The 25,510-nt window shown below is 40.1% G+C and overlaps 1 pseudogene; it reads right to left on the bottom strand.

Moving 5' to 3' along the window:
* Nucleotides 1-1,186: 1,186 nt before the first annotated feature.
* On the bottom strand, nt 1,187-20,612 carry LOC117521567 (annotated as a pseudogene).
* Between the last annotated feature and the right edge of the window lie 4,898 nt (nt 20,613-25,510).

The raw sequence follows: 25,510 nt of genomic DNA, 5'->3' as shown, positions 1-25,510 counted from the left end.
CGTGTTCATGATTAAAAAGGAGAGGAAACATAATTCGATACTATGCCAGTGTCGCCGACAGAACGGAATGGTCCCCCCTGCCTTCACTGCGCATGCGTCATTTCTGTGCATCAGCCGCAGTTCACGGATTATCACTCGTTTCTGCTTAAAACTGCACTCCAGTCGTCATCTATCTCAGCGACAAATACCTGAAGCTTTTGTACAACAATCATTTCTACATAAATTCAGCATTATTTCATATAAAAGATGAAGGAAGCAATCAGAGTACAGTAGCCAGAGAGTGCTGCTGCTGCGTTCACTGCGCCTCCATCATTTCAAAGTGTCAGTAGCAATTCACGGATTATCACCTCGTTTCTGCTTAAAACTGCACTCCAGTCATCATCTATCTCAGTGACAAATACCTGAAGCTTTTGTACAACAATCATTTCTACATAAATTCAGCATTATTTCATATAAAAGATGAAGGAAGCAATCAGAGTACAGTAGCCAGATGAGCTGCTGCTGCTGCTGCTGCTGCGTTCACTGCGCCTCCATCATTTCAAAGTGTCAGTAGCGATTCACGGATTATCACCTCGTTTCTGCTTAAAACAGCCTTGTTTCTGCCTAAAACTGACTTTAGAATGATTTAAGAGGTTTTACTTTGTCATCTGATGGTTAATAATCATATTATTCCCTTTAACTGCTTTGGGTGTAGAGACTCAGTCTCAGACAAGCTGCTGTGGTCCCAAATGATGCATGCGCAGTGAAGGCAGGGCGGACCAATTTTTAGGGGGGACCGTTTGGTCTGCGACACCAGTATGCTAGCCATATGAGAGGGAGACTGGATGAGTCATTAGTCTGGACTTGAATGACTCTACAGAATCAGTTGGTCAAGATTAGTTGGAAAGTCATTTGCAGTAAGTTTATGACAGCAAAATTCCAAACTGAACAGTGCATTTTTGCACAAGCACAGGATTAACCTAATAAATGCTGATATTTCTGTCAACCTTTTATTCCTGATCTTTCAGCATTTTGGAATCAGCTGTTAAAACTGATATATATATATATATATATATATATATATATATATATTATATATATATATAAAGCTAATTTGCTTATATCATCTTGTACATCCTACCCACTCAACATCATTACTTAGAGGAGCATGAAACTGTCATGAATAACAAAATAAAATATAATATAATAATAAGCCTACTTTGTGATGGTGCCATCAATGTCAGAAATAATGACTTTGTCGTCCCAGTTCCACAGATAGATGGTGCCCTCACAACGGCACGTGCCTTGGTACTGTGTGGTGATACTAAATGTCACATCATTTGGTCCCTCCTTCAGTTTAAGGCTGGCCTGAAAACAAGGAAATGTATAAAATGGTTTGAGTCCATTTCATTCACTACAGCTGACATTCTTCAATTTTATTTCTTTTAGTATTTAAGTAAAGTGTTGGAAGAAAGACTGAGCAGTTCAGAACACGGCCAGCAGAGGGCAGTGGAATCTGCTAGATAAAACCAGTAAGTTGTGTGTGAAGACTTAACTGAGTCCTTGTCAAACCATTACTTTTTTGGCAAGCTCTGGTTTAACAATGTGTAAAAATAATTTTCAAGACACTTTTCCACTATTAAAAACCACGCTGTTCCTTCTGCTACAAGAAGAGAGAGGATATTGAGCATGATATTAAAGGAATATTACCAAAAATACATGCTACAAACACTCCACTGTGACACCTCCCTGTTTAAAGCCTGCCGCACCAGCTTCCTTACCATTTTACTTTTCTTCTTTCAACAACAAAGAATCACACCAAATAAGACTAAGTAAGCCAGAGCTGTATAAAAACATTATTTTAAAAATCAACAGCCACAATCAAACCAACAAGTGCATTTCTGTGTAGAAAAACATTATATAAGGAAGTTTGAAAATGCTGCGGTGACTTGAAAGAGATGTGGGGGAATGTACTGACTATCTGATCAGAAGAGAGCCGTAACGACTTCCTGTAGGTGTGTGGGTGGTGCTGACTGTCCACTGACTGCAGCCTCTCCTGGCAAGACACAGCGCTCACTTCCTTGGATTCTTCATCACTCGATGTGTCCCCTATTTTAGATCTACAAAACACAGAAGGTGGGGGGAAAAAATCCCTCCGACGTTTAGTTATACTGTACATAAATCAGGGTCGTTAACTCTTTGATTACTACCACTATATACTATTTAATAAAGTTGTATATTTCAGAGGTGTCGGACAGAAGGAAGCTGAGGAATCTGCTCAGCATCCTGGACAGACCATCCACCCCTACATGCCACACTGACATCCTGTCAGAGCACCTCCATCGAGGTGCACCACAGAATACTACAGGAGGTCTTTCCTACCTGTGGCAATCAGAATGTATAATTCCTACTTTTATTTTAGTTACATTTTTTTATTTCTATTCAACTACTAACACTTTCTGTAATTGTGTATATTTAACTAACCGTTGTTTACTGTTTCTGTATTCTGGCAAAATAATTTCCTTCGGGGTGAATAAAGTTGATCTTTAATTTAAATTTCCTCCTTTTCAAGACATTATATTTTAAAGTTTAAAACACATTATCAGGATTTACATTCTCTGAAATGAAGCAATGAACCTGCAAAAGTGAATGGACAGGCTGAGAATTAGCATCTTAATCTTTATTCTATTTCCTCATTTGTGGTAATGAGGTGTTCCATTGTGTTCCAGCGCTCTGCCACATCATCATAATCAGTTACTGTTTCCTGGCATCATTTCCTTGTGTTCACATTTATTATCTGAAGCAACTGTCACACTTCATAAACTGTACTGAGACTGAAAACATTTAGCCTCTCTTCTGAAATACTTTTACACAGATTAGAAACTGTTCACAGCATCCCACTGATAACTTTTTAAAATTATGATTCAAATACTTTACACACAGATGGTCAAGATTTGCCTCTGAGCAATTGACAAACATTGAAAACCGCCAATACACACACACACCCCTTCATTTTACCTATTTCTATTAACACTATATTTATGAAGAGTCTTCCAAAGTGTGGTGGGCTATGAAAAGTGTAAAATTACCCCAAAAACATCTATGATTTAAAAGCAATACAATTTTTTTTTAATAATGGTAATTACATTTATTCTTGAATTTTTGACCTAGCTGGAAATACTTAATCTTAAGGTCTCATGTGGTCCATCAAAATTGTGATTAAAGGTTGGGTGAACCTCAGAAAATTTCAGATTTATAAGCATGACAAAACCATTTAATAGCTATGAACATGCGCCAAGTAAACCAGACACACAGCCCTGGTAATACTTACACTAAATTCTCCTGTGATATGGAGGGTCCTTCCTCCTCTTGGTGAGCCTCCTCTTGGTTTCCATCTTTGTTTCAGACTGAAACAGGCAAAGAAACAAAGCACACCATCTTTTAAACCATCACAAGTTAAAGAGGTGCTCAATTTTTGAGACATTATAGCATGAACCTGACCCCCAAGATAATTGGTCCCTTGATTTTTAATTATAAATAATTAAGTGCTGAGGTTAATCATGGAGGTTATGGCATTGCCTTCCTGGAAGTGGTGACTCCTGTAATAAGCTATTAAATTTTGGTGAGGATCTGGCATAAATGAATAACCTGATCTAAGTTGGAGCATTCTGCACGACACATTCATCACCAAATTTAACAAACTGTAGGATCTTGGCAGTCTCTTATTTCCAGTAAATGTAAAATAATCTGCACACCTGCTTGACTGTGCTGTCTGCCCTCTTTCCGCCAGAACCACCAGCGTCCTGACTTCTTTGGCATTTTCTCCTTCACCCAGGCCTCCTCTGTAGCCTAGAATAAACAATAGCGCAACTATACGAGTTAACAGTAGAGAAGCTAAGGTGATAATGATTTAAAAACACAGGTGGCATACAATGCAAAATAGAAAACATCCCAGTTTACCTTTGGTAAGTTCTTCTGAAAGGCTTGTAGACTCAGAATCAAAGGTGCAGCTAGTGTCCATTATAATATCTGAAAAAACAAAGCAGATCCAAGTCTTGGTTTCACTGCACATTCAAATAACACCTTCCTTTTACATTTAAATCATATGAAAGCAATGCTCACCTATTGCCTATTCTTACTACAAGGTTGGGGTTATCTATAATTGCTGGATTTTCAGCAAATTCATGATAGGTGAGGATGTGCTGCATGAACTTCTCTATAAATACAGAAAGAAAAAAAAACATTAAAAACAAGTGATTGTAAATTACATTTTGTTTTCTCAACAGTGTTACAAGAAGATCAAATTCATGTTTTCTTGCATGAATCACATCATCTGATGGCTTCCAAGAAACAGCATCAATAAAGTATTTTAAAAATATTTTGAGACATTTGAAAGCAGAAAGGATGCACAAGCATTTTGAGAAGAACTTAAGAGAGCTTTATAGTTCATCTTACCTTCTTGAATTGTTAAAATACAGAAGCCACCAGCAGTGACAGACTGAATTTTAAAGGACATGTCGCACTGAAATCATAACAATTTAGATTTAGGTCATTAGTGACCATCCAATGATTCACCAGGAATACTTTGTGCACTTCCGTGACCGGTTTTCAAAATATACGGCATTCGCAGTAAACAGCTACGGAGACTGCCGAAAACAAAGGACTCGTGAGTACTCGAGTGTTTCCAACAGATCACGTAGTTACTAGAAGCATCCCAGCATGTGCTTCAATGAGCTGAGCCACAGATTAATTACAAAAGTTTACACAAGTGTGATGTTGTGTTATGAAGACTCATTAAGTGATAACTGTTCATTTTGTTGCCGTCACGGTAAAAGCTGCAGCTATGAGAAGGTTTTGTGCACCTGCGACAATTAGTCATAACATTTCACTTTCATTAAGCGGCAATAAACAGCTAACATGCGTGTTAAAACAGCGTAACAGCTGTTTTAACACGCATGTCAGTTTTTTAAGGGATTATTCAACATTCTCTCTTAAAAAGTTCCTTATAGAGAATGACCATTTTATAACACTTGAGAGTCTACAAGCTTAATACTGATTATATATTGTTCAAATTCAGCCAGATGTCTGTCTAAACTGGGGGTTAAAACAGCTGCTGCGCGTGCACACACACCACTCTCTCAAACAGCTCCATTGAAAAGAACACAAAGCAAAAGATGGAAGAAAAAAAAACTTAACATTCCACTCACGCAGTGTAGAGATTTCCAAATGAGTCCACAACAAAAACAAGCCCCCAAACATGCGTCACGCGTGCACGATCGCAATTGCGATTGCCAGGCTTGGAACGGTCCACTCGTCCACACTCTGATGCACAGCCAGAGATCATTTTCAAGTTCCACTCGGCCAGAGAATAATGTCCAGGTGCACTCGCTCTCGGGTTCTGATCTCGCGCATAATGTCCGATCGCAGCTCTTCCTTCAACTCAACTTCTGTCAGGATTGTTATACATTACATAGTCCATCAGCTCCTGAAAATAGCATCTTCTGAGTTCTTCCAATACGAGACATATTTCTGCGTGTTCATGCATGTCTGCAGCAGGAAACTAGCAGCTGTGACACAAACAGCAGCGTCACAACACTAAGTTCCAAAATCTGACAGACTCTGAAAAGTTAAGAGTTTCTGGGTGAAGTGTGTTGTCTCCTCTGTAAATCCGAGCCACTGCTTCCAAAAAAAGCTCAGAAGCTTCATTATCAGACAGAATCGCATTTGTTTTGCTCTGTCTGTCTCTGTCTGGGATGTTTGTGTTTTGCTCTTTACTATGTCACATGCAGAGAAATGCCAAGAACTACCGAGTGAGATGTTTTTCGGAAATGCACCCGTTTCCTCCTCGCTTCGGGAGAGGAATAAAAAAAACATCAAAAACCACTAATCACGAGCGCATGTGCGCAGGGAAATTTACAATCATGAGTACATTGATGTTGTGTTGCTAACTGGGACGTTAAAACACATGCGACATGTCCTTTAAAACAGCTAACAAAACTGCATAATTATAGAAAATAATTCATTAGGAATACTTCACATTCTTTCCCTGTTGTACATAATAGCAGTATGTAAACTTTAAGCATTGATATTTAGTGAATGTCCTTTTAGTGTACCTTTTGATATCTCTGTGTTCTCAGTAAGTCCTCCACACAGAGAAAGGGTGACATCAGGAAGGTCACTGGCAGAGTCAGACAGACACTCTGTCCCGCTATCAGCGGCTGCACTGCCCACCGACTGCGGAGACTGTGCCCCAGAGCGCACGTCCGAGTCCATCCAATGCTTACTGGCTGCCTCAGAGTCACTGCAACAACAACAACAACAACAACGGGCCTACATCAGAAGCATGTACCACAAAACACAACACAGTGGCTTTCAGGGTTATCTCAGAGGGAAATGTATTCAGCATTTGAAAGTGTTTACTAAATAAACTAAAGCAGTATTATTTGGTGCCTTTTTCATAAGCTGACCTTTTAGGAAAATATCGTGCAGCAACATCAGGTTCAAGTACATTCAGGTCATCCAGGTAGATGTCCTCAGGGCCCTGATGCTGGCTCCTCTTTGGAACACCTGCATTCAACAAAAACAATATTCCTAACATATTTTAAATGCACCTGTATAACTACAACTAAATTTGTGGACGCCAACAGAAATTAACGTCCATCTGACATACCTTTCTTCTTCATTGGTGAATCACTTTGTTGGCTGTTGAAAGGGGAAGTCGGCAAGTTGGACGGCAGAACATCAAGTGGTTCAGAGGGGTTTTCACGACTTAAGGAGGTTTCACTTCTATCTAGTGTTGGCGGCGACACGGGTGTCACAGTGTTTGTGGGAGTGCGTGGTTCAGGCTTCACAATGGTACACAATGAGGATGAATCATTTTCTTTTTCAGTCAACATCTCCTTTTCCATAGCCTCAGAACTGAGGATAACACGAAAATGTGTGCTTTCTGATGGCACGATGGTCACCGTTTTTAGCTGCTCTGGTCTCTCCTTCTTGCTGAACTGATATTAGAAAGAGAAAAGCTTCAGATGGGTGCTGTGACAATATATTTGGTGATGAATGCTAGCAGAGAGTTTTGTACCCTCGTCGTTTCTGGAAACGCTCCCCACGCCCACTGCATGTGGGATTCTGCTCTGAGCCTACTCTGCGACGGCTTAACCATCAGCTCAGAGTCACTCGTTGGAGAAAAGGCCTCAGATAAACCATGACTACAGGAAACAAAAAGAAGCCATAAATAAATGAATGGTAAGGCATGTTTGCTGCACCCACATACAAAGCAGTATCTCCATATAAACATACCTGTCAGATACCAGCCAGTCTCCATCAGACAATGGGTAACCATCCAGGTTGTGTCGGGCTGCAGGTGATTTGGCATCAATATCGCGTACTGTAGATACTGATGGAGATCTGTCACCAAAATACCATAAACAGAATAGCCAATCACTCACAAGTGTGACAAACCTATAATACACAAGAACGGAAAAGGAACCAACCTTGAGGCATGCACTGCAGATTCCTCATCAGAGCTCAGGTCCATCTCAAAAATTTCTTCAGTCTGCCCAGTACTGGGCATAGCAGCAGGTGCATTAGCAGCATTAGCAGTACCAGTCGTAAGTGACACGGGTGGGGTCAGCTCCTCTCTCCGTGGGTCACCTTTATGTTTCTTCCGTCGCTTCTTTTTCTTTTTTGTGGCCATAGTGCTAGGGGTTGGAGGATCAGGCGGGTCTTCTGGATCACCAGGATCATCTTCAAGGTTTTTTGGTGACCTGTACGCCACTTCCGAGATCCAGAACAAGTGACTCTCGGTAGGGATTGGAGAGGTGGCCAGGTAGGCAGGCACAATCTGCTGTAGGATCAAGTACAAAAAAAAAAAAAAAAAAAAAAAAAAGGGCTAGCATTATTGACTTAGAATGGCTGCAGAGGTGCAGCTGCTGAGCAATCAATCAATCTACAAGCAGAATACTACATGACAAAGTAGTAAATCTCTAACAATGAATCATTTCCGCTCATAATCCCTGTCTTGGACTTCTACTTTAAAACAGCTGAAAGCTTAATGATTTCTGTGGGAGCTAAATGCATTCTGACAAACATGAGGGTTTGACACTTGGATCCAGAAGTATACCTAAAGTATACCATCTAAAAAGAGAGATATTAACACTGTGGCACCTGTCTCTGCAGAGCAAGCAGGAGGCTAAGTTAAGCGACTAACTATAATCCTTCAATTACATTATGTAGCTGTTAGCACAGTGACAACTGTGTTCAAAATGAATGTGCCTAATGAAAAGAGAATGACAAAATAGAGCTGAGATTGAAAACTGAGTTTTCCTTGAACTTTAAATGATCCATTTTTCAGCATTTTACACTGCGATAATCAGAACACCACTGTAGTCTTACACACGAAGACAAGCCTTTAATAAGATGCTCACATTCTGTTCCTCGGACTCCTGAACAAAAAAGGCCTCTCCATTGTCACCAAGCTTCATGTGCAGGTCTACAGGCTCTCCATTCACTTCAATATCAATCTGAAAGAATTCACATAACAGAGATTCAGATTCATAGTTCAGCACAATTTTTTTTATATAGATTAATTAGTACCAACCAACATAAGCATAACAAGTGACAGCTGAAAATTTCACTTTGAATCTGCTGTGGCAAACCAACCACCTGGGGGCAGCCAAAAGCAAAGCAATTTTTTTTAAGAAAGCCACAATATCCTAAAACAAACTTTAAATTCAAGGCAATGCAAACACTACCTAGTATGTATATGTTGCACATATGAACGAGCAAAGCTCTTCAGCATCTCACCGTGTCATTGAAGTCCTTCAGACTTTATTTGAGCAAATGCTTCAGGGGAGCATTAGCATGGCTAAAAACCTTTCAGTTTCTGTGGGCGCTCCACTCCAACAGACCCCCCGCCTTTTAAAACATTTTTCTTTCCTTTGCCTTTCAGCTTCTGGGGGGGCTCCACTCCCAGACCGCCCTAATTACAACCCTCTTAACCCCCTGCCACTTTAAGCAATTTTTTTTTATGTATATGTAAATTAATATTCAAAGTTTTCAGCTAGTTGACAGTAGAGCTGCACAATATGGCCAAATTATTGTACCATATGATATACGACATATGACTATAATTTCACACAAAGTCCAGCAACAGTGAAAATTAAACATTCTTAAACAGTAATAATACCACACTCATTTTGCACTCATTATAAGGTTATGATACAGTGCCCTCCAAAAGCATTGGAACACTTGGTATTTCACACATTTTAATTTGTATATGCCATTTCAAATACAAGAAATACAAAAATATAAAGAATAAAAATTTCTAAAATTATCTTCCTCAAACTCAAACTGAAAGCACATCTGTAAAACTTGATAATACCTGTAAATAATAATCAGTTTATTGCCAATTTTCTTCAGACAAGTCAGGGGGTGGAAACAGGAAGATTTCCAAGTCACTGAATATGTCTTGGACTTTATTTACACCAGTTATGAAGAAATAGAAAAGTTTCTTTCACCAAAACATCAAATCTAGGCTTGTATCTCAGATGTACTTTCTGGCAAATTGTATTTTAACTCTCTTTTTTTTTTTACACCACTTCATCAGGAAGCTGGATTTTATATTTTTAATTAATTTATATCAAGTTGTAGAGATTTTCTCTCAGTTTGAGTTTAAGGAAGATAACTTTAGATTTATTTATCTAAAGCTGTGTCACTCAGACAGCAAAATTAAGAGGTTATTTAGTGAAAATGCAAAGAAAAGGTGACGATGCGGTGGAAAAGTGGACATGTGTTGCAGTTTGTTTATGACCCGGAGCACAAACATGAATCTGCACAGAGGGAGCGGAGGTCCCCATAAGTGGTCAAATCTCGCGATATCATACAGGGTTCAAATGAGACTGGGGTGCCCTATTAACAATCCATATAAAGTCAGTATTTCATCTGATAACAGTTTCTGAAAATAGTTTGTAATAAACATAATTAACATGTCAAAATTATCTCCTGTTAAAGGCGAGGGTCACGTATGGGAACCTGGTCACACTCAGAAGGCTACCATGAAGAACACACCGAGTCCTGAAAATTTTGATCAACAGTGGGGATGTGGTCAAAATAGAAAAATGTGCTGTTTTCAAGTCAATACTTTGCCCTGATTACACAAGTCCCTGCCATGATCTTGCAAGTTCCCACTAATTTCTAACAGCACACATACAAAGTAGAAGTCATTGTTCTATTCTCACACTACAAACAATCACATCATGTGCACACGCACACATGCTGCAGTCTCACTGCATATGTCCCATCAATACTGTGTTGGGTGCTGCACTTTCCATTTGTTCTCCAAGCAACATGCACAAAAATGTCTCTCCTCCCAACATGCAGTCTCTATTATAAACACATACTGAAATATGGTCTGGGCGTGCATGCAGACATACGGGTGCACATGCTTTGAAGCAAGAGTTGTGGGAGATATTTTTGGCTGCAGGTAAACAAACTGAAATGTTCTCCATGCATCCATGTCTGTGTGCACATGCACACGTTGAAGCAATCTGAATTTGTAGGAAGAGGTGGGTGAGATTTTTTGTTTTGTTTTTTGGGCTGCTGGTATGTGCCACACTTGTGCTGCATCAGTGAAGTCCCTACTGAGGTTAAGTCATTAATAGTTCCTTATTTAATTCTTACTCCATCCTGATTTGCCCACGTCCTCAACGTGCATATTTTAAACATGTCCAAAGCACGTCCTTATCCTCCACGTCCTTGGGGAACACGCTGCACCCTTTGCTGTATCTCCTGGTCTCTTAAGTTGTACAGGTTCTGGATGGGTCCTCTCGAGTTGTTTGTGGACATTTTGGAAACGTGGCTAAGTGTGACAGGCATATAAATGTTTTTAGGGAAAACAAATAACTGACACACAACAGCTCTAAGCTTTCTTCCTCGGGGTTCCTGCACATCCCACGCATTCAAGTTTTAGAGCTGTTGCCATAGAAACCATTCATTTCATCATTCCCCTCTCACCAAGAGCCATCAGCATTCTGGGTAGGTGGTGAGAAAGAGCCAATCCCCTACAAATCATCACCCATGCTTTCCTACTAGCACGTAAATCAGCCTTGCTGAAGTCACACTATATTATAATGTACAAAAATCATGGGCAGGTTCATTGTTACAGTGATATACAGTACATTACCAGAAACTGAATATTTAATCAAAATGTTTACAACATTGATCTGCAGTTTACACAAAAGAAGGATGACAAATAAATCTATGCCAATATCAATTCTTTTGGTTTTCACCTCTTTTTGCCAGTATGGATACACAGGTAGGTTTAGCACTGCAGGGGTTTTTCTAAGGCGGGAAATAGGGGCGCCGATCCCCCTATGTTTTGGCCGTGCTGAAAGGACGATTTTTTTTAAAGCGTTTTTCTAGCATACAGCCTTCCCCTCAGTGATCAATTATTCCTTAATACATAACACTGATGCCAGGAAAATAGCAAGCCCGTTCGTAATACTGATCATAATTTTTTCCAAAATACTAAAAATGTGGCAAAATGACAATAAGAATGTGTAAACATGTCCTATTTCCCTCTGCTGACTAGGGCTGTCACAATTATTACAATATTCGCCAATCGCGATTATTTTTTATATTCGCGATTATTTTTCATATTCGCAATTACCGTGAATTATTTATTTTATCCACAAAGCATAAAACGACTCAGGATCTGACGTCATTGTGCTGCAGCCTCGCTCACTGTTTCGCTCTCATCTTAAGGCAGGACAATAACATGGAGGCTGAGGAGCAATCGATCCTGCCGTTGGATAAGACGGCCGATTAAAACAGTGACCGTCTTCTTCAAAAGTCGTTTAAAATGCGGAGTTTACCGAAGGAGCTGTCAGTGTGTGTGTCTGTGTGTGTGCACGCGCGCGGAGTCAAGAGACTGCGAGAGAGGGGGTTGGGGAGGGAGATTCCTGAATGGAGGCACAACACATTACAGTCTGAGAACCATCAGTGCACGCAGCGAGCGCGGAGCAGAGAGAGGATTTTAACCCGAGTGAACATGGAGCTGCCTTTACTTCTCTCTGAACTTTCTCTCCCGGTGTGATTCTGACGTTACTGTCCTGTTCACACCATGTTGCGCGTCGTATACTGAATTTATGAGATCAAGAGATAAATAAATGGTCAAATATCTTTAAAAACATATTTAAAAAATGAGAATATATGAATTAACTGAGCAAAAAAAAAAAAAAAAAAAAACAACAACCCTGATGTGGAGAAGCTGTGGTGATGTTCAGACACACAGATCACAAAAGCAGGTGAGAAGTCTGAACTTTAACAGCTGTTATTTTCCAAAGGTATTTATTTGTTCAATCTTGAGCTTAATGTAGTGTTTAAGCACAAAACGTGACTGATGAGGAGAAACCATTTCAGAAATGCAACAGAAACAACCACAAATCAGAAAACGTTGGGACCGTATGTAAAATGAAGATAAAAATAAAAATGTTACACTATTCCGAGTTTCTCCACTCACAGAAGCTGAACGTTCTTCCAGAGTTGTGTAATTATACTATGATAGTAGAACATAAAGAAGGGAAAAAAGAAAAAAAAAAATAGACAATATATTCGTCAATCTCAATTATTTGTCTGACAAGGAAGGAGCTAACTAATGCTGCTAATTCTTCTAACAAAAAAACAAATCCACTACGCCGTAAGCCTTCTGGAGGCATGAAGAGCTGTTATGGTGAAGTCTGAAAAGCTGGACAAATTTCTGATGCGATTTTTCACTGCAGTGAGGAAAGCAGATAATCTGTACACGATGTCAGTGGATGGCATTACATGAGGTTAACATGAGGTTAGCAGAGCCTTCTTTTCTTTGCACTTACCACTTTCTCTTTGGATCGCAGCACACCCAACTTGCCAAAGCGCACATGGAATGGTGAGCACTGGTAGCTGCCATCTCTCTGACGGACGACCACAACATCAATACAGCCCGATAATGTGGCCTGATTAATGCCCTTGTATAGTTGTTTTACGGTTACCAGCACCTGACCTGCCAGCTGGCCCACGTAGTTCATGGTGTCTGCCTGCAAGAAGGACAAAAACAAGGTATTAAGACATTTATGGCAAACACGAATTGTCAATAACAGTCTGCATGAAGAAAAGAAACTTAAGATTTATGAGTCAGGCAGGTGGTGATTTATGACCCCCTTCAGATTTGTCCCAATTTTTTTTAATAGGTAGATATACGTTAGAAGCAAGTGGGGAGGGGGGTTACATTTTTAATCCTTGATTGGGTCTTCTTTTTTTTTTAGGAGGTCCAGGAAATCTGGGGTCAAAATGAGCTCATATTTCCGTGTGCCCTGAGTGAGCCAAACTGATTTTTATTTGTGTTAGTCTATTGGGTATGGACCCTCCAAAAATGTGCAAATTTTGGCAGCTGACTCAGGGCGCAGCCCATAGGCGGCGCTGCAAATCGCTATGTTTTCTAATTGTGCACATTTCACAGGGGCGGTGTGGCCTGCGCCCTTCACCAGCCAAGGTCTTTTATGCATGTGATGATAGATTAGGACCTTTTACTTTGATTTTGATGAAAATTTTGGTGGCTGGCTGAGCGCACAAGTATAAGGGGCGCTTTTTGCCACCAAAATGCAAAATGACCACTTTTTCAAACAGTGATTTCTCCTGGTGGCCAAATAGGAAGGCCACCAGGTGGCAACGACAGCCAAAATGGTTTGCCACACTGCACTCAAACTTACAGAGGCCCCTGTACCCTGTTATAGGAGCAAATTCTGCAAGTTTCATGAAAATTGGAGGAAGTTGCCAATTGACCATATTTGGCCTCTTCATGAAGTGGCCCAACAAAAATGGTGCAAAAAAAGGTCAATACCAAAACCAGCCACAAAACTATCACTGAAACTAGAGATGCTGAGAGATATGAGCCGTATTTCATCACTTTTGACTTAAGGCGCATATAGATGTTGAATTAGGTGTTGTGATTCACACTCCAGAGCAGAAGGTGGTGGTAATGCATTATTACGTTGGATGACAACACTGTAAAAAGGTGTTCTGTTTAATTTTGTCTGACTCTCTTCCAAAAACCTGTTTAATCCTGTTATTTTCATATAATTGATCAAACTGATTTTTAAAATGATACGAAATACTATATTTAAATAATAATTTAAGTACACCTCTTTCCATATCCCACCTTCAAACACAGCCTCATATGACCATCCATGAGAGATCTACTTAAGTTCCCATTTTTCTATAGGAATACAAACTTCCTATGGGCACTGCACTAGTCTTTTGCAAATGTCACACAAAAAGGTTTCACCTTTAATTGCATTAAACAAAGCCATTTGTCCGTTTGAGTGAAACTCGTCAGATTTACTATTGTATGCTAATGGTGTTAGCACTTTTAGCAGACGCCGGTAGTTTCACTTGATGTATGATTACAGAAAAATACACAGCTCATAAACTCCTAATTTTCACAACTAAGTAAACCATTAGGAAAACCACTGCAAAGTCTCCAAAAATATAATTTAATCAACACCCAAACAGAGGTTTGCTGGCTCAGACTCTGAGAGGGCTATGTTCAGGTGTCTTTCGTCACACTTAGAGCCACGCATGCTCCACCCCTTCATATATTAATGAGTTTGTCGTTTAGTTTCTGTGAACATGGTGCTGTATAGAACATAGCAAGACACTGGCTTCATTTTGGCTGTTCTGGATCTCTATAGAAAACCAATGGGCGACGTCATGCAAGCACCGTCCATTACACACACACACACACACACACACACACACACACACACACACACACACACACACACACACACACACACACACACACACACACACACACTTAAATGGTAAATGGACTGCATTTATATAGCGCTTTTCCATCTGCATCAGATGGAAAAGCTCAAAGTGCTTTACAATTATGCCTCACATCCACCCATTCACACAAACACACCCACACACCAATGTCAGGGTGCTGCCATGCAAGGAGCTCACTACACACCGGGATCAATTTGGGGATTAAGGACCTTGCCCAAGGACCCAAGTGATTTTCCGGTCAGGTTGCGGTTTGAACCGAGGATCCTCTGGTCTCAAGCCCAACGCTTAATCACTAGACCATCACCTCCCCACACCTTACCACATATGCAGACAAAAAAAAAAAAAAAAAAAAGCAGGTAAAAGTAGCACAGGCTGTGAAAGTCAATTCTGCATTCCACTCACGTTTACATAAGTCCATTCAGCTTCATAAGAACAGAAGCAAATAGGACTAGTACCTGTGACTGGAAGATGGTAGTACAGTACTCTGGAGCTTGTCCCTGTAGTGCAAAAGCTCCTAAAACACTAACACAAAGCAGTAACATTAGAGAAAAAGCTGAGGAGAGGCAACAAGAAAAGACAAGTGTTCCACCTCCCATTAAGTCAGCTGATATCCTGTTTAAAGAGGTTTGCATCATGTTGTGGCCATTACATGTATCTGAAACTTTTACATAGAGGTGTATGCCTTAGAATCTTCATCTAATTTTTTTTGTTTCTTGGGGGGGGGGGGGGGGGGGGCAAATTGAGGGAATATTCACACTTCATAAAAAAAATGTTAAAAAATGTGGTAGCTCACATTGGATTAGCCAAAACATGAAAATCTGTCTGTAAATGTCAACTGTCTTGGAGGAAAATCAAGCCAAGGGATATTATACCTTGTAGAATGTTTAAATTAGACAGTATTAATGTGAATTATGGAAGCAAACATTACAAATGATTTAGTGGAACTGGAATATTTGCAATCATTGCAACACAGTGAGTGTGTGTGAAAGGCTAATGCTGTCTACTTCGCAAATAAGATTTTGTTCTCTTCTAAGGTCATGGCCTACTTCACTGGAGCTTGTAAACACATTCCCCAGGTGATGTCATTGGAGTTATGCAACCTGAGGGCTCCTGACTAGCGTTGACCTTTTGTTCAGCGTCAAGCCACAAATAACAGAGGGGAGTGGAGGACTGGGGGAGCTGCAGAATGAAAAACTTTGTAAAAAGCTGTCATCATTAAATAAACCATTAAATCCATGTTTCCCAAATACCTACTGCCAGAATATACATGCCACCCTCAGAAATTCTCATCTTTACAGAAAAAAGTTACACAAATTGTTTTTCAGATTTGTTTTTCTGTTTGTTTTGTGAAAACCAGAGGAAACTTATTTCTACCCAGGTTGTACCATATCTGCACAAAGGCAGGATGGACGCAAGTCATCTCAGGAGCATTAAATACCTGAAGATAAATCAAAACTACAATCACAGTAGGGCTGGGCGATATGACTTAAAATTCATAACACAATATAAACTGAATCCCTTCACGGTAACGGTATATACAGCGATATAAACGTAAGTGTAAAAGTTGTAATGGAAGTGTTTCTGAATGGGTCATATAGTCCCTTTGCAAAGATAAATTTTTAAAATAAACAAATAAAAAAATAACAAAAAAAAAATTAATGTTGAGCGCCTGATTCTGTCTTGTTCCACATGTATTTTTGTGCATTGGAATAATCTCATTTCGCCATTCCTGCTTGTGTTTTTGCATTTTTAAAACTCACTGAAACACAGACTGAGTCTGATGAATTTAAAAAATCACCAGACTCAGTGACTAAGCAATTGTCCCATTAAAATGGGACAATTGCTTAATTCGGTCAAGTGACTTTTACATGACTGAATTCAGTTAGGCGACTCCAGAGGGTTAAAATAGCTTATAATTTTACACTCTCACAAGGAAAAGTTTTAATCTGCCGAGGTGAAGATGGAACCTGTGACCAAAGCACTGACTGCAGCCTTTTCCAGTCATTCAGAGTCACTGAGGAAGATACAATGACATCATCAACAAGCATTACCGCAATTGGTCGGTGGAGTCTAAATCTCCACCATCAGCCAAATTTATACCGTGAACCGAATAGATCATTTATATCGCCCACCCCTAAATCACAGTGACACAGGAAAAAAAGCACCTGTGAAATCAATGTCAGACATGAACACGTTCCAGCGGTTTAGTAGATCTCAGCTTAAATTCCCACTACTTCCACAGCAGAAACCAGTTACAGACTTGAGCGGAACGTGCATCACCATCATTCCAGGTGGTTAATATGGACATACCCTATTATAGAATGTGTGCAAGACCACATACAGACCATGTGCTAACTCTGGCCTGGAAACATGATATTGATGCACAATCCTTAACCACACCTCATCAGATTGCTGCAGCCTGGCCACGCTGAGTCCTCCAGACCAGACATACCACTCAGCAAAGGTTGGTAGAAATCCCCCCCCCCCCCCCCCCCCACCCAGGGCTCAGGACTGCGCAAGGAAAACACAGAACACACAATTTGTCCTTAACTCCTGACATTTCACAATGATTCTTTTCGTGTATGGACCCTGATATGCGACGAGACTGCACTGGGCTGTCACCAGCTGCGGGCAAAGTGGCACCGCCAGTGCCTGTCTGCTTTAAACATGCTCTGTTCACATGAACGCACAGCTGCTTTGATGTCACTGCAACTCTGCACTGACATTTGTGCAATTATTACTTTTAAAATCAAGTCATTGTGACACCACGGGTGTTTCAAAGGATTCTAAATGAACTGTGAATATAGATCGATGTGACAGGTGATTGATACCAGATGACGCATTGAAAATTATGGAGTTCCAAAAAGTCCAATATAAACTGGACACTTCTTAGTGCAGAAGAGTAACATTCAGACCTTATTTCCCATTCCTCAATTCTTTCAGTGCCGATACTCATCTGTGTGGCCCATACTCCAGAGTGATGGCAAGTCAATTCAGAGCCGAATGAACGCTGATCAACTCCACCACCACTAGGGATGGGTATCGAGAACCGGTTTCTTTCGGGTATCGTTAAGAAATGATTCGATCCACCGACATCAATAACCTTTTTACTTAACGATTCCCATATCGGGCCTTCAGAGTGGCTGTTGTTTTGGGTGTATTTGTCAGGAAAATTATAATTTCTCTACATTGATTACAGACCCTTCAGCAGGTTTGTAATCAACTTTTCTGCAGCGCGGCTTTGCTTTGAACCTTGAACCATTCGAAGCAGTGCTTCAATCACTGCTTCATTGGTTAATTTTTTTCTTTCACTTTCCCCGGTTAAAACCCTAAAGAGCATATGGCTGTGAGTATTATTTACCTTTTTTATGTTAAACTGACCTGTTATGGTCTTCTGAAACAGTTGATAAATGTACTTTATAACTTAAAAACGGGACCGATGCTAACACATTAGCATGTCTATGGCATTTTCAATGTTAAAATTAGCATTAAGCAGTTGCAGCTGTCAAGCGTTTGCTGTCGTAAAAGAGTCAAATGTATTATAGATTGCAATATTTTTTAAATTTTTTGTTTATATATTAATAATAATAGCAAGCACAACAATAATAGTAATAATAACTAATCTAATGATTATATACAATTTTAGAGAAAGAGACAAAAAGAACCTGAATAAAACAACAGAAAATACAAAACTAACAATGAACATACATAAATAAATAAATACATACATACGTACAGAAATAAATAAGTGTTTCTTGTGAACACCTAGTGACTCTCACATCCACCACTTCATCCCTGTCTTATTTAAGTTTAATGACAGTTTGTTTTGGTCAAACCATATTTTCAATGTGTTAATTTCTTCAGTGATTTCCTCCAGAACTATCTGCCAAACTAGAAAACTGCTGCATCCTAGAAAGAGCAGATTACTACTGGAATGAGTTTGAATAAGGAAAGATTTTTTTTCCCCCCCTCACTAAATGGTTGCTGCACTCACTGCAGTTTATTATCTAGAATAGTCCCAGATTGCATTTCAGAGCTTCTAGAATTCAAACATTTTCGTACATGTGGTGTTGGGGGGTAATTTTGGGTTTCAGCTTTTTTTGCTTTTCACCACTTGCATCCCTGAATATGTGAAATCGTGAGTCACTTTTGTGCGGATTAAAGTTACTAACTGGGACTCCTGTCTTGTTGCGAGAAAGAAATGAGAATTGTCCTCCGTTATGTTCACACAGCTCCAAGCGCTGTGCAGCTCTCTGCCTAGTCAAGTTAGAATGATAGAATCCAGTCTGAATTAATAACTTCAAAGCGAAACACCATTTTGTTTATTTTTATGTCCAGACATCAAGGATACAGTGACCAATTTCATATTTATTTACTTTAAGACTCAATGAAATACATAGAAAACCTGTAAAGCCTACTTTTAGTACAAAATTCACAAGAGGTATCGATAAGGGAATCGATAAGGAATCGGATCAATAAGCAGAATAGATAATGGCATCGATATCAATAAAATCTTATCAATACCCATCCCTAACCACCACAGGTCATTACTCCTCCAATCTAGGAAGCCAAACCCCACAAAGGCTCCATTTTGCTGATGCACCTTAAATAATTACAAATGAGTGCCTCTAACATATTCTGACCTCCAGGTTGGATTACTTGTGCTAATGTCAGGGCAATGTAAAGAGTCTTGAAATAACATGAACGAGTACTGTCAAGTATTAATTACGCAACGTCTATATCACACTGGAACTGATATGGACAGTCTGAAAATAGGCAAGCAATAGTAATCACAGAGATAATGGCCACCGCATTGTTTTTGAACTGTGCAATAGGCTACCTCCTTCACCTTCGTTCTAACAACAGCCTATTCTACAGGAACAAATTCAAACACTTTACATCATAACTGCCACAAACGTTTGCCAAGTAACACTTAACACATCAATGCATCTCAAAGAGATTACACTGGTCCAAAAAAAAGTTCTTGCATAGACTTTGAGAACTGATTTAGGGTAATTTTGGGGCATTGAATCCGAATCTGAGCTCAGATTTCCTCTATCACATCACATTTTTTTGCAATCTGCATGTTCAGTGTTGATGGATTAAGTTGCTCATTTACTCACAAGTTTGACGCCACTAATCATGCATAAAAGCAGCTTCAAAAGCATAGTTTTTAAACCAGGTTTGTGAAATGTGAACAAGAGCCGCAATATCGTTTATGGCGCCGAAGAGGTGTGCGAGACTGCAGCTTTTGTTTCAATGTTTAATACGAGAAATATGTTTTCATATCTCAAAAACGTGATGTAATTTGCAAAAACTAACACCAGATTCAGATTCAGCGCACCCAAATTACTCAAAATCCGTTGAAAAAGTCCATGCAAGAAAAATTGTACAGACCAGTGTAATCATCCATATTTCTCCATGATCATCTGCAAAAGAGAATGACAAACACTGTCAAAACATCAACAAGCTCCAAGCTGTGACTGACTGATCACTGACTCACCAACGACCAAGAAGACCTCAGAGGTGAGGAGTCATCTTGTTCACTGTTTTCCGTGTTCTCCTCCGTATTGCTTCCTGTGGAATCCTTATTCCCCCAAGAACGCCGTCTCTTCATTACTGTGGGGCAGGTCTTTACTTTGTCCACTTTATGATAGTCCACGGGGAGCAATGTTTTCCTCTCTCAGGAAATAATGACCATCTTCCACTCATCCTGTACACAATTTCAGATATGTACTACCAAGCCACCCTATATGAATATACTACAAACCAATCCCAGAAGGTAAACAACAATACTCTGCTGACACCAATAGCAATTATGCAAGTCATAAATTTTTGTGATCTTTCTTCTGAGCAATTCCCTGCAGGACCTTGTACAGCATTTATCCAGTCAGCTGACATGATACGGAGACTTCAGCCAATGGGACAAGACCTTTAAGGTGGCGTTGTACAGCTGATAAGGAAAGGATATACAATGTTTTCTCTTGATAAGAGTCACATGGACTGTACAGTACGATGGGTACCAAGTCATGTTTTTGTAATTGACTAAGCAAAGGTGGATTCAGGTGACATTCATCTGCCGTAAGAACGAACCAATGAGCTATTCTGTTGTCTGGACTTCAACATGTAGATTTTTTTTTTTCTTTTTCAAGACTTATCATTTTGAGTTTTTAATACCTTGGGATGTTGTCATAAAACTACAGCTTCAAGCAGTGTATAATCAAATGACTGTGTACTTGACAGGATAACGTACCAATTAATTTAGTAAAATTAACACTTTTAGTATAAGTTGCATAACCAAGCCAAAAATACACTGTGTGGGGACACTTGACACCAATAATCATAAGCCTGCATGTTTGTGTGTCACTCGCATCTCAAAAAATGAAATAAAAAATAAAAACCCTGACTTTAAAATGTTACACAAATCATGCTGACACAATGACCTACTAAGCAAACAGCTATTATTATCGTCATCATCCATGGCCATATCTTGGGTTTCATATGTGAAGCAATATCCCTGATGGACGTATACCATGTACATGGCATGCAAACCCGCCATACAGGTTTGCATGCCTTAGATTTCTATGTTCTTATACATACGAGGGCTGTCCATAAAGTATAGGTCCTTTTTATTTTTTTCAAAAACTATATGGATTTCATTCATATGTTTTTACGTGAGACATGCATGAACCCTCGTGCGCATGCGTGAGTTTTTCCACGCCTGTCGGTGACGTCATTCGCCTGTGAGCACTCCTTGTGGGAGGAGTCGTCCAGCCCCTCGTCGGAATTCCTTTGTCTGAGAAGTTGCTGAGAGACTGCCGCTTTGTTGATGTTTGTTCGAAAAATTAAGCTGGTTTTCAGTGAAAATTTTAACGGCTGATGAGAGATTTTGAGGTGATACTGTCGCTTTAAGGACTTCCCACAGTGCAAGACGTCGCACAGCGCTCTCAGGCGCCGTCATCAGCCTGTTTCAAGCTGAAAACCTCCACATTTCAGGCTCTATTGATCCAGGACGTCGTGAGAGAACAGAGACGTTTCAGAAGAAGTCGGTTTCAGCATTTTATCCGGATATTCCACTGTTAAAGGAGATTTTTTTTAATGAAAGACGTGCGGACGGGTCCGCGCGTCAGCTCGCAGCCGCCGCGACGCTCCGCCACAGGAAAAACACCTCTGTTGGAAGCCTTAAGGACAAGTTGGAACATGTCCAGCTGTTAAACAATTTCTCATATACTCACTGAAAGCCATCAAAAGCCGCCTGGATTTTACAAATGGTTATCAACACGGAGGTGTTTTTCCTGTGCCGGCTGCGTCCCGACGCGCGAACCCGTCCGCACGTCTTTCATTAAAAAAATCTCCTTTAACAGTGGAATATCCGGATAAAATGCTGAAACCGACTTCTTCTGAAACTTCTCTGTTCTCTCACGACGTCCTGGATCAATAGAGCCTGAAATGTGGAGGTTTTCAGCTTGAAACAGGCTGACGACGGCGCCTGAAAGCGCTGCGCGATGTCTCGCACTGTGGGAAGTCCTTAAAGCGACAGTATCACCTCAAAATCTCTCATCAGCCGTTAAAATTTTCACTGAAAACCAGCTTAATTTTTCGAACCATGTCCACTTCGATGTGTCTCACAGGTTTAGAAAAAATTTTGATCAAACAAAGCGCCAGTCTCTCAGCAACTTCTCAGACAAAGGAATTCCGACGAGGGGCTGGACGACTCCTCCCACAAGGAGTGCTCACAGGCGAATGACGTCACCGACAGGCGTGGAAAAACTCACGCATGCGCATGAGGGTTCAAGCATGTCTGACATAAAAACATATGAATGAAATCCATATAGTTTTTGAAAAAAATAAAAAGGACCTATACTTTATGGACAGACCTCGTATTTGGTAGCTTGGTTGTTGTATACAATTGGCTTGGTAACACAGAATTTTGTCTTACCTTCTGTGTTTTAACAATGCTTTTACTCTGTTAAGATGATGGTTTTCTTCCATCAACACACAAATGCAGTGTGACAGTTCTGTTTGCAAAGCATTTAGCTGCCATGCATCACATAGTGAAGCATAAACATTGCCATTTCATTGCTAGCATTCACTCATAACACAAGAAGTAGGTCATGCCAGATCAGAGTTTCCCTGAATAACTCATTGACAGTCCAACAATACCCAAGAATCCAGCAGAGACATACTCTCAAAGACTGAAACAGTCACTTAAAAATTTGGACTAATGTCTTTTCTCTACCGTTTTCAAAGTTCTGTGTAATCCTGCCTGAGCACCTTCAAATAATACAGTGCTTTGGACAACATAAATTCACCGGACACTTTATACTACACAACACAAATAGCTCATCAACCAATCACACGACAGCAATTCAAAGCATTTAGGCATCTAGACATGGTGATGACAACTTGCTGAAGTTCAAACCGAGCATCACAATAGGGAAAAAGGGATTTATTTAAGTGACTGAGTGTGGCATCGTTGTTGGTGCTAGACAGGCCAGTCCGAGTATTTCAGAAACTATTGATCTACGGGGATTTTCACACACAACCATTTCTAAGGTTTACAGAGAAGGCCAAGTGGTTAATGCGCTTGGTTTCAGTTCAGAAGGTTCTGGGTTCAAATCCCACCCCTGCCACATTTCTCCATGTAATGTGGAGTTGCGTCAGGAAGGGCATCCGGCGTAAAACTTGTGCCAATTCAACATGCAGATCGACCTTGGACTTGCTGTGGCGACCCCAAGTGCAAACAAGGGAGCAGCCGAAGGGACTTACTTTACAGAGAATGATCCAAAAAAAGAAGAAATCCAATGAGTGGCAGTTGTGTAGACAAAAACACCTTGTTGATGTCAGAACTCAGAGGAGAATGGGCAGACTGGCTGAACTGTCGACTGCGTGATGCCATCATGTCAATATGGACCAACATCTTGTTGAATCTATGCCATGAAGAATTAAAGCAGTTCTGAAGACCCAAGTGGGTACAACATGGTATTAGCGAGGTATACCTTATAAAGTGACCGGTCAGTGACCGCAACACAATCATTTCTCTGTAAGTCATTATAAAACGGCACAAAATTACCTAATTTAAAACAGCTTCTACAATATTACTTTTAATTATAGACAGATATATCACAAAATGCATTAATCTGCATCATAAATAATGTTCTCATTTCTAAGGTGTTTCAGGGATGTCTTAAGGTTTTAGGATTCGGAGTGGCTATACGCCCAACTGTTGGTTGGTTGGAAACCATTCGTAAGATTCAGACGGCTTTCGGTGGCTTTTCAGTCGAGTGAGTATCCGAGAAATTGTTTAACAGCTGGGCATGTTCCAACTTGTCCTGTGAGACTTCCAACACGGAGGTGTTGTTTGTCCCACGCTTTCATTACAAAATCTCCTTTAACAGTGGAATGTGCCGATAAAGTGTTGATCCCGACCTCTTCTGAAACTTCTCTGCTAGTCACACGACATCCTGCATCAACAGAGCCTTAAATTTGGAAGTGATCTGCTCGTTCCAGCCTGTCGATGGCCACTCGGGGCGCGGTGCGCCCTCCGCCACCGTGGGCCGTTTTTAATCCAGTTTTAATGGTCCTTAATCCATGTGATACCGATAGAATCTTCACCGAAAGCCATCTGAATCTTCCAAATGGTTTCCATCTGGCTGTCTGGCAGAGTTTCTGAAAAAAATTTTCATGGAACAAAGAGGCAGTCGCTCCGCCATTCCTAAACAATAAAAATCCGACAAGGGGGGTGGACCAGTGCTCACTCAAAGCCTGCCCACTGGCGAGTGACGCAACCGACAGGCGTGAAAAAACTGACGCATGCGCACGAAGGTTCAAGCTTGTCTGATGCAAGCGCACATGATTCAAATCCATATAGTTTTTGGAAAAAATAAAAAGGTTGGATACTTTTCTAACAGACCTTGTATACACTAAACACTGAATAAATCACAGTAATAAAAAGTGCAAATGAAATGCGCAATAAGAAAAAAAAAAAAAGAATGTCCTGTCCGCAGACTGAAGATTTCACAGAGCGCCTGGGCTTATGGTTTGGCAAAGCTCCAAAACTTAATAATGTGAAAAAATAAATAATTACCTGGGAAAACAGAGAGAGGGAATATCCTAAACTTAACCCCTTAACACCTGTTGTCGCATATATGCTACAATATTTAACTCAAATATGAAACATACCAAATTGACCAGTATGCCTATTGTCGCAAATTTGCAACATACCATTATTATTAATATAACAAAGTCATTACCAAAATATCAAAATTACTATTTATTTTTTGTGCAAGTGAAATTAATAATCTCAACATTATTTACTATCTACTTAAGGACAAAAACACACACAAAACATTTTTTATATACAGCTATATAAATTCAGGTGTTAAGGGGTTAAAAATCTGCATGATGGCACAGCGACATTGTGCCATTGCTTAGGGAGAGCCTGCCACTACTGATATTGTTTAAAAACACAAAACTACTCCAAAATAATCGATAGAATACTCGATTCCATAAATATTCGATAGCTGCAGCCCTAATTCAATGTATGACTTATCTGCCCAACGGTTGGGCAAATATCTTTTGCCTTTAGGATCCACCCCACGAAACAGCTCTGGATTCATATCTCATTAAGGTAGTACTATAAACAGTGTAACAAACATTATGTGATGATGACAGTTGTGGTCACCAGTTGATGTGGCTGTGTTGT

This window comes from Thalassophryne amazonica, chromosome 12 (assembly GCF_902500255.1).
Source record: "Thalassophryne amazonica chromosome 12, fThaAma1.1, whole genome shotgun sequence".
NCBI lineage: Eukaryota > Metazoa > Chordata > Actinopteri > Batrachoidiformes > Batrachoididae > Thalassophryne > Thalassophryne amazonica.
Note: the sequence above shows the minus strand (reverse complement) of the source record. Positions and strands in the feature narration are given on the sequence as shown.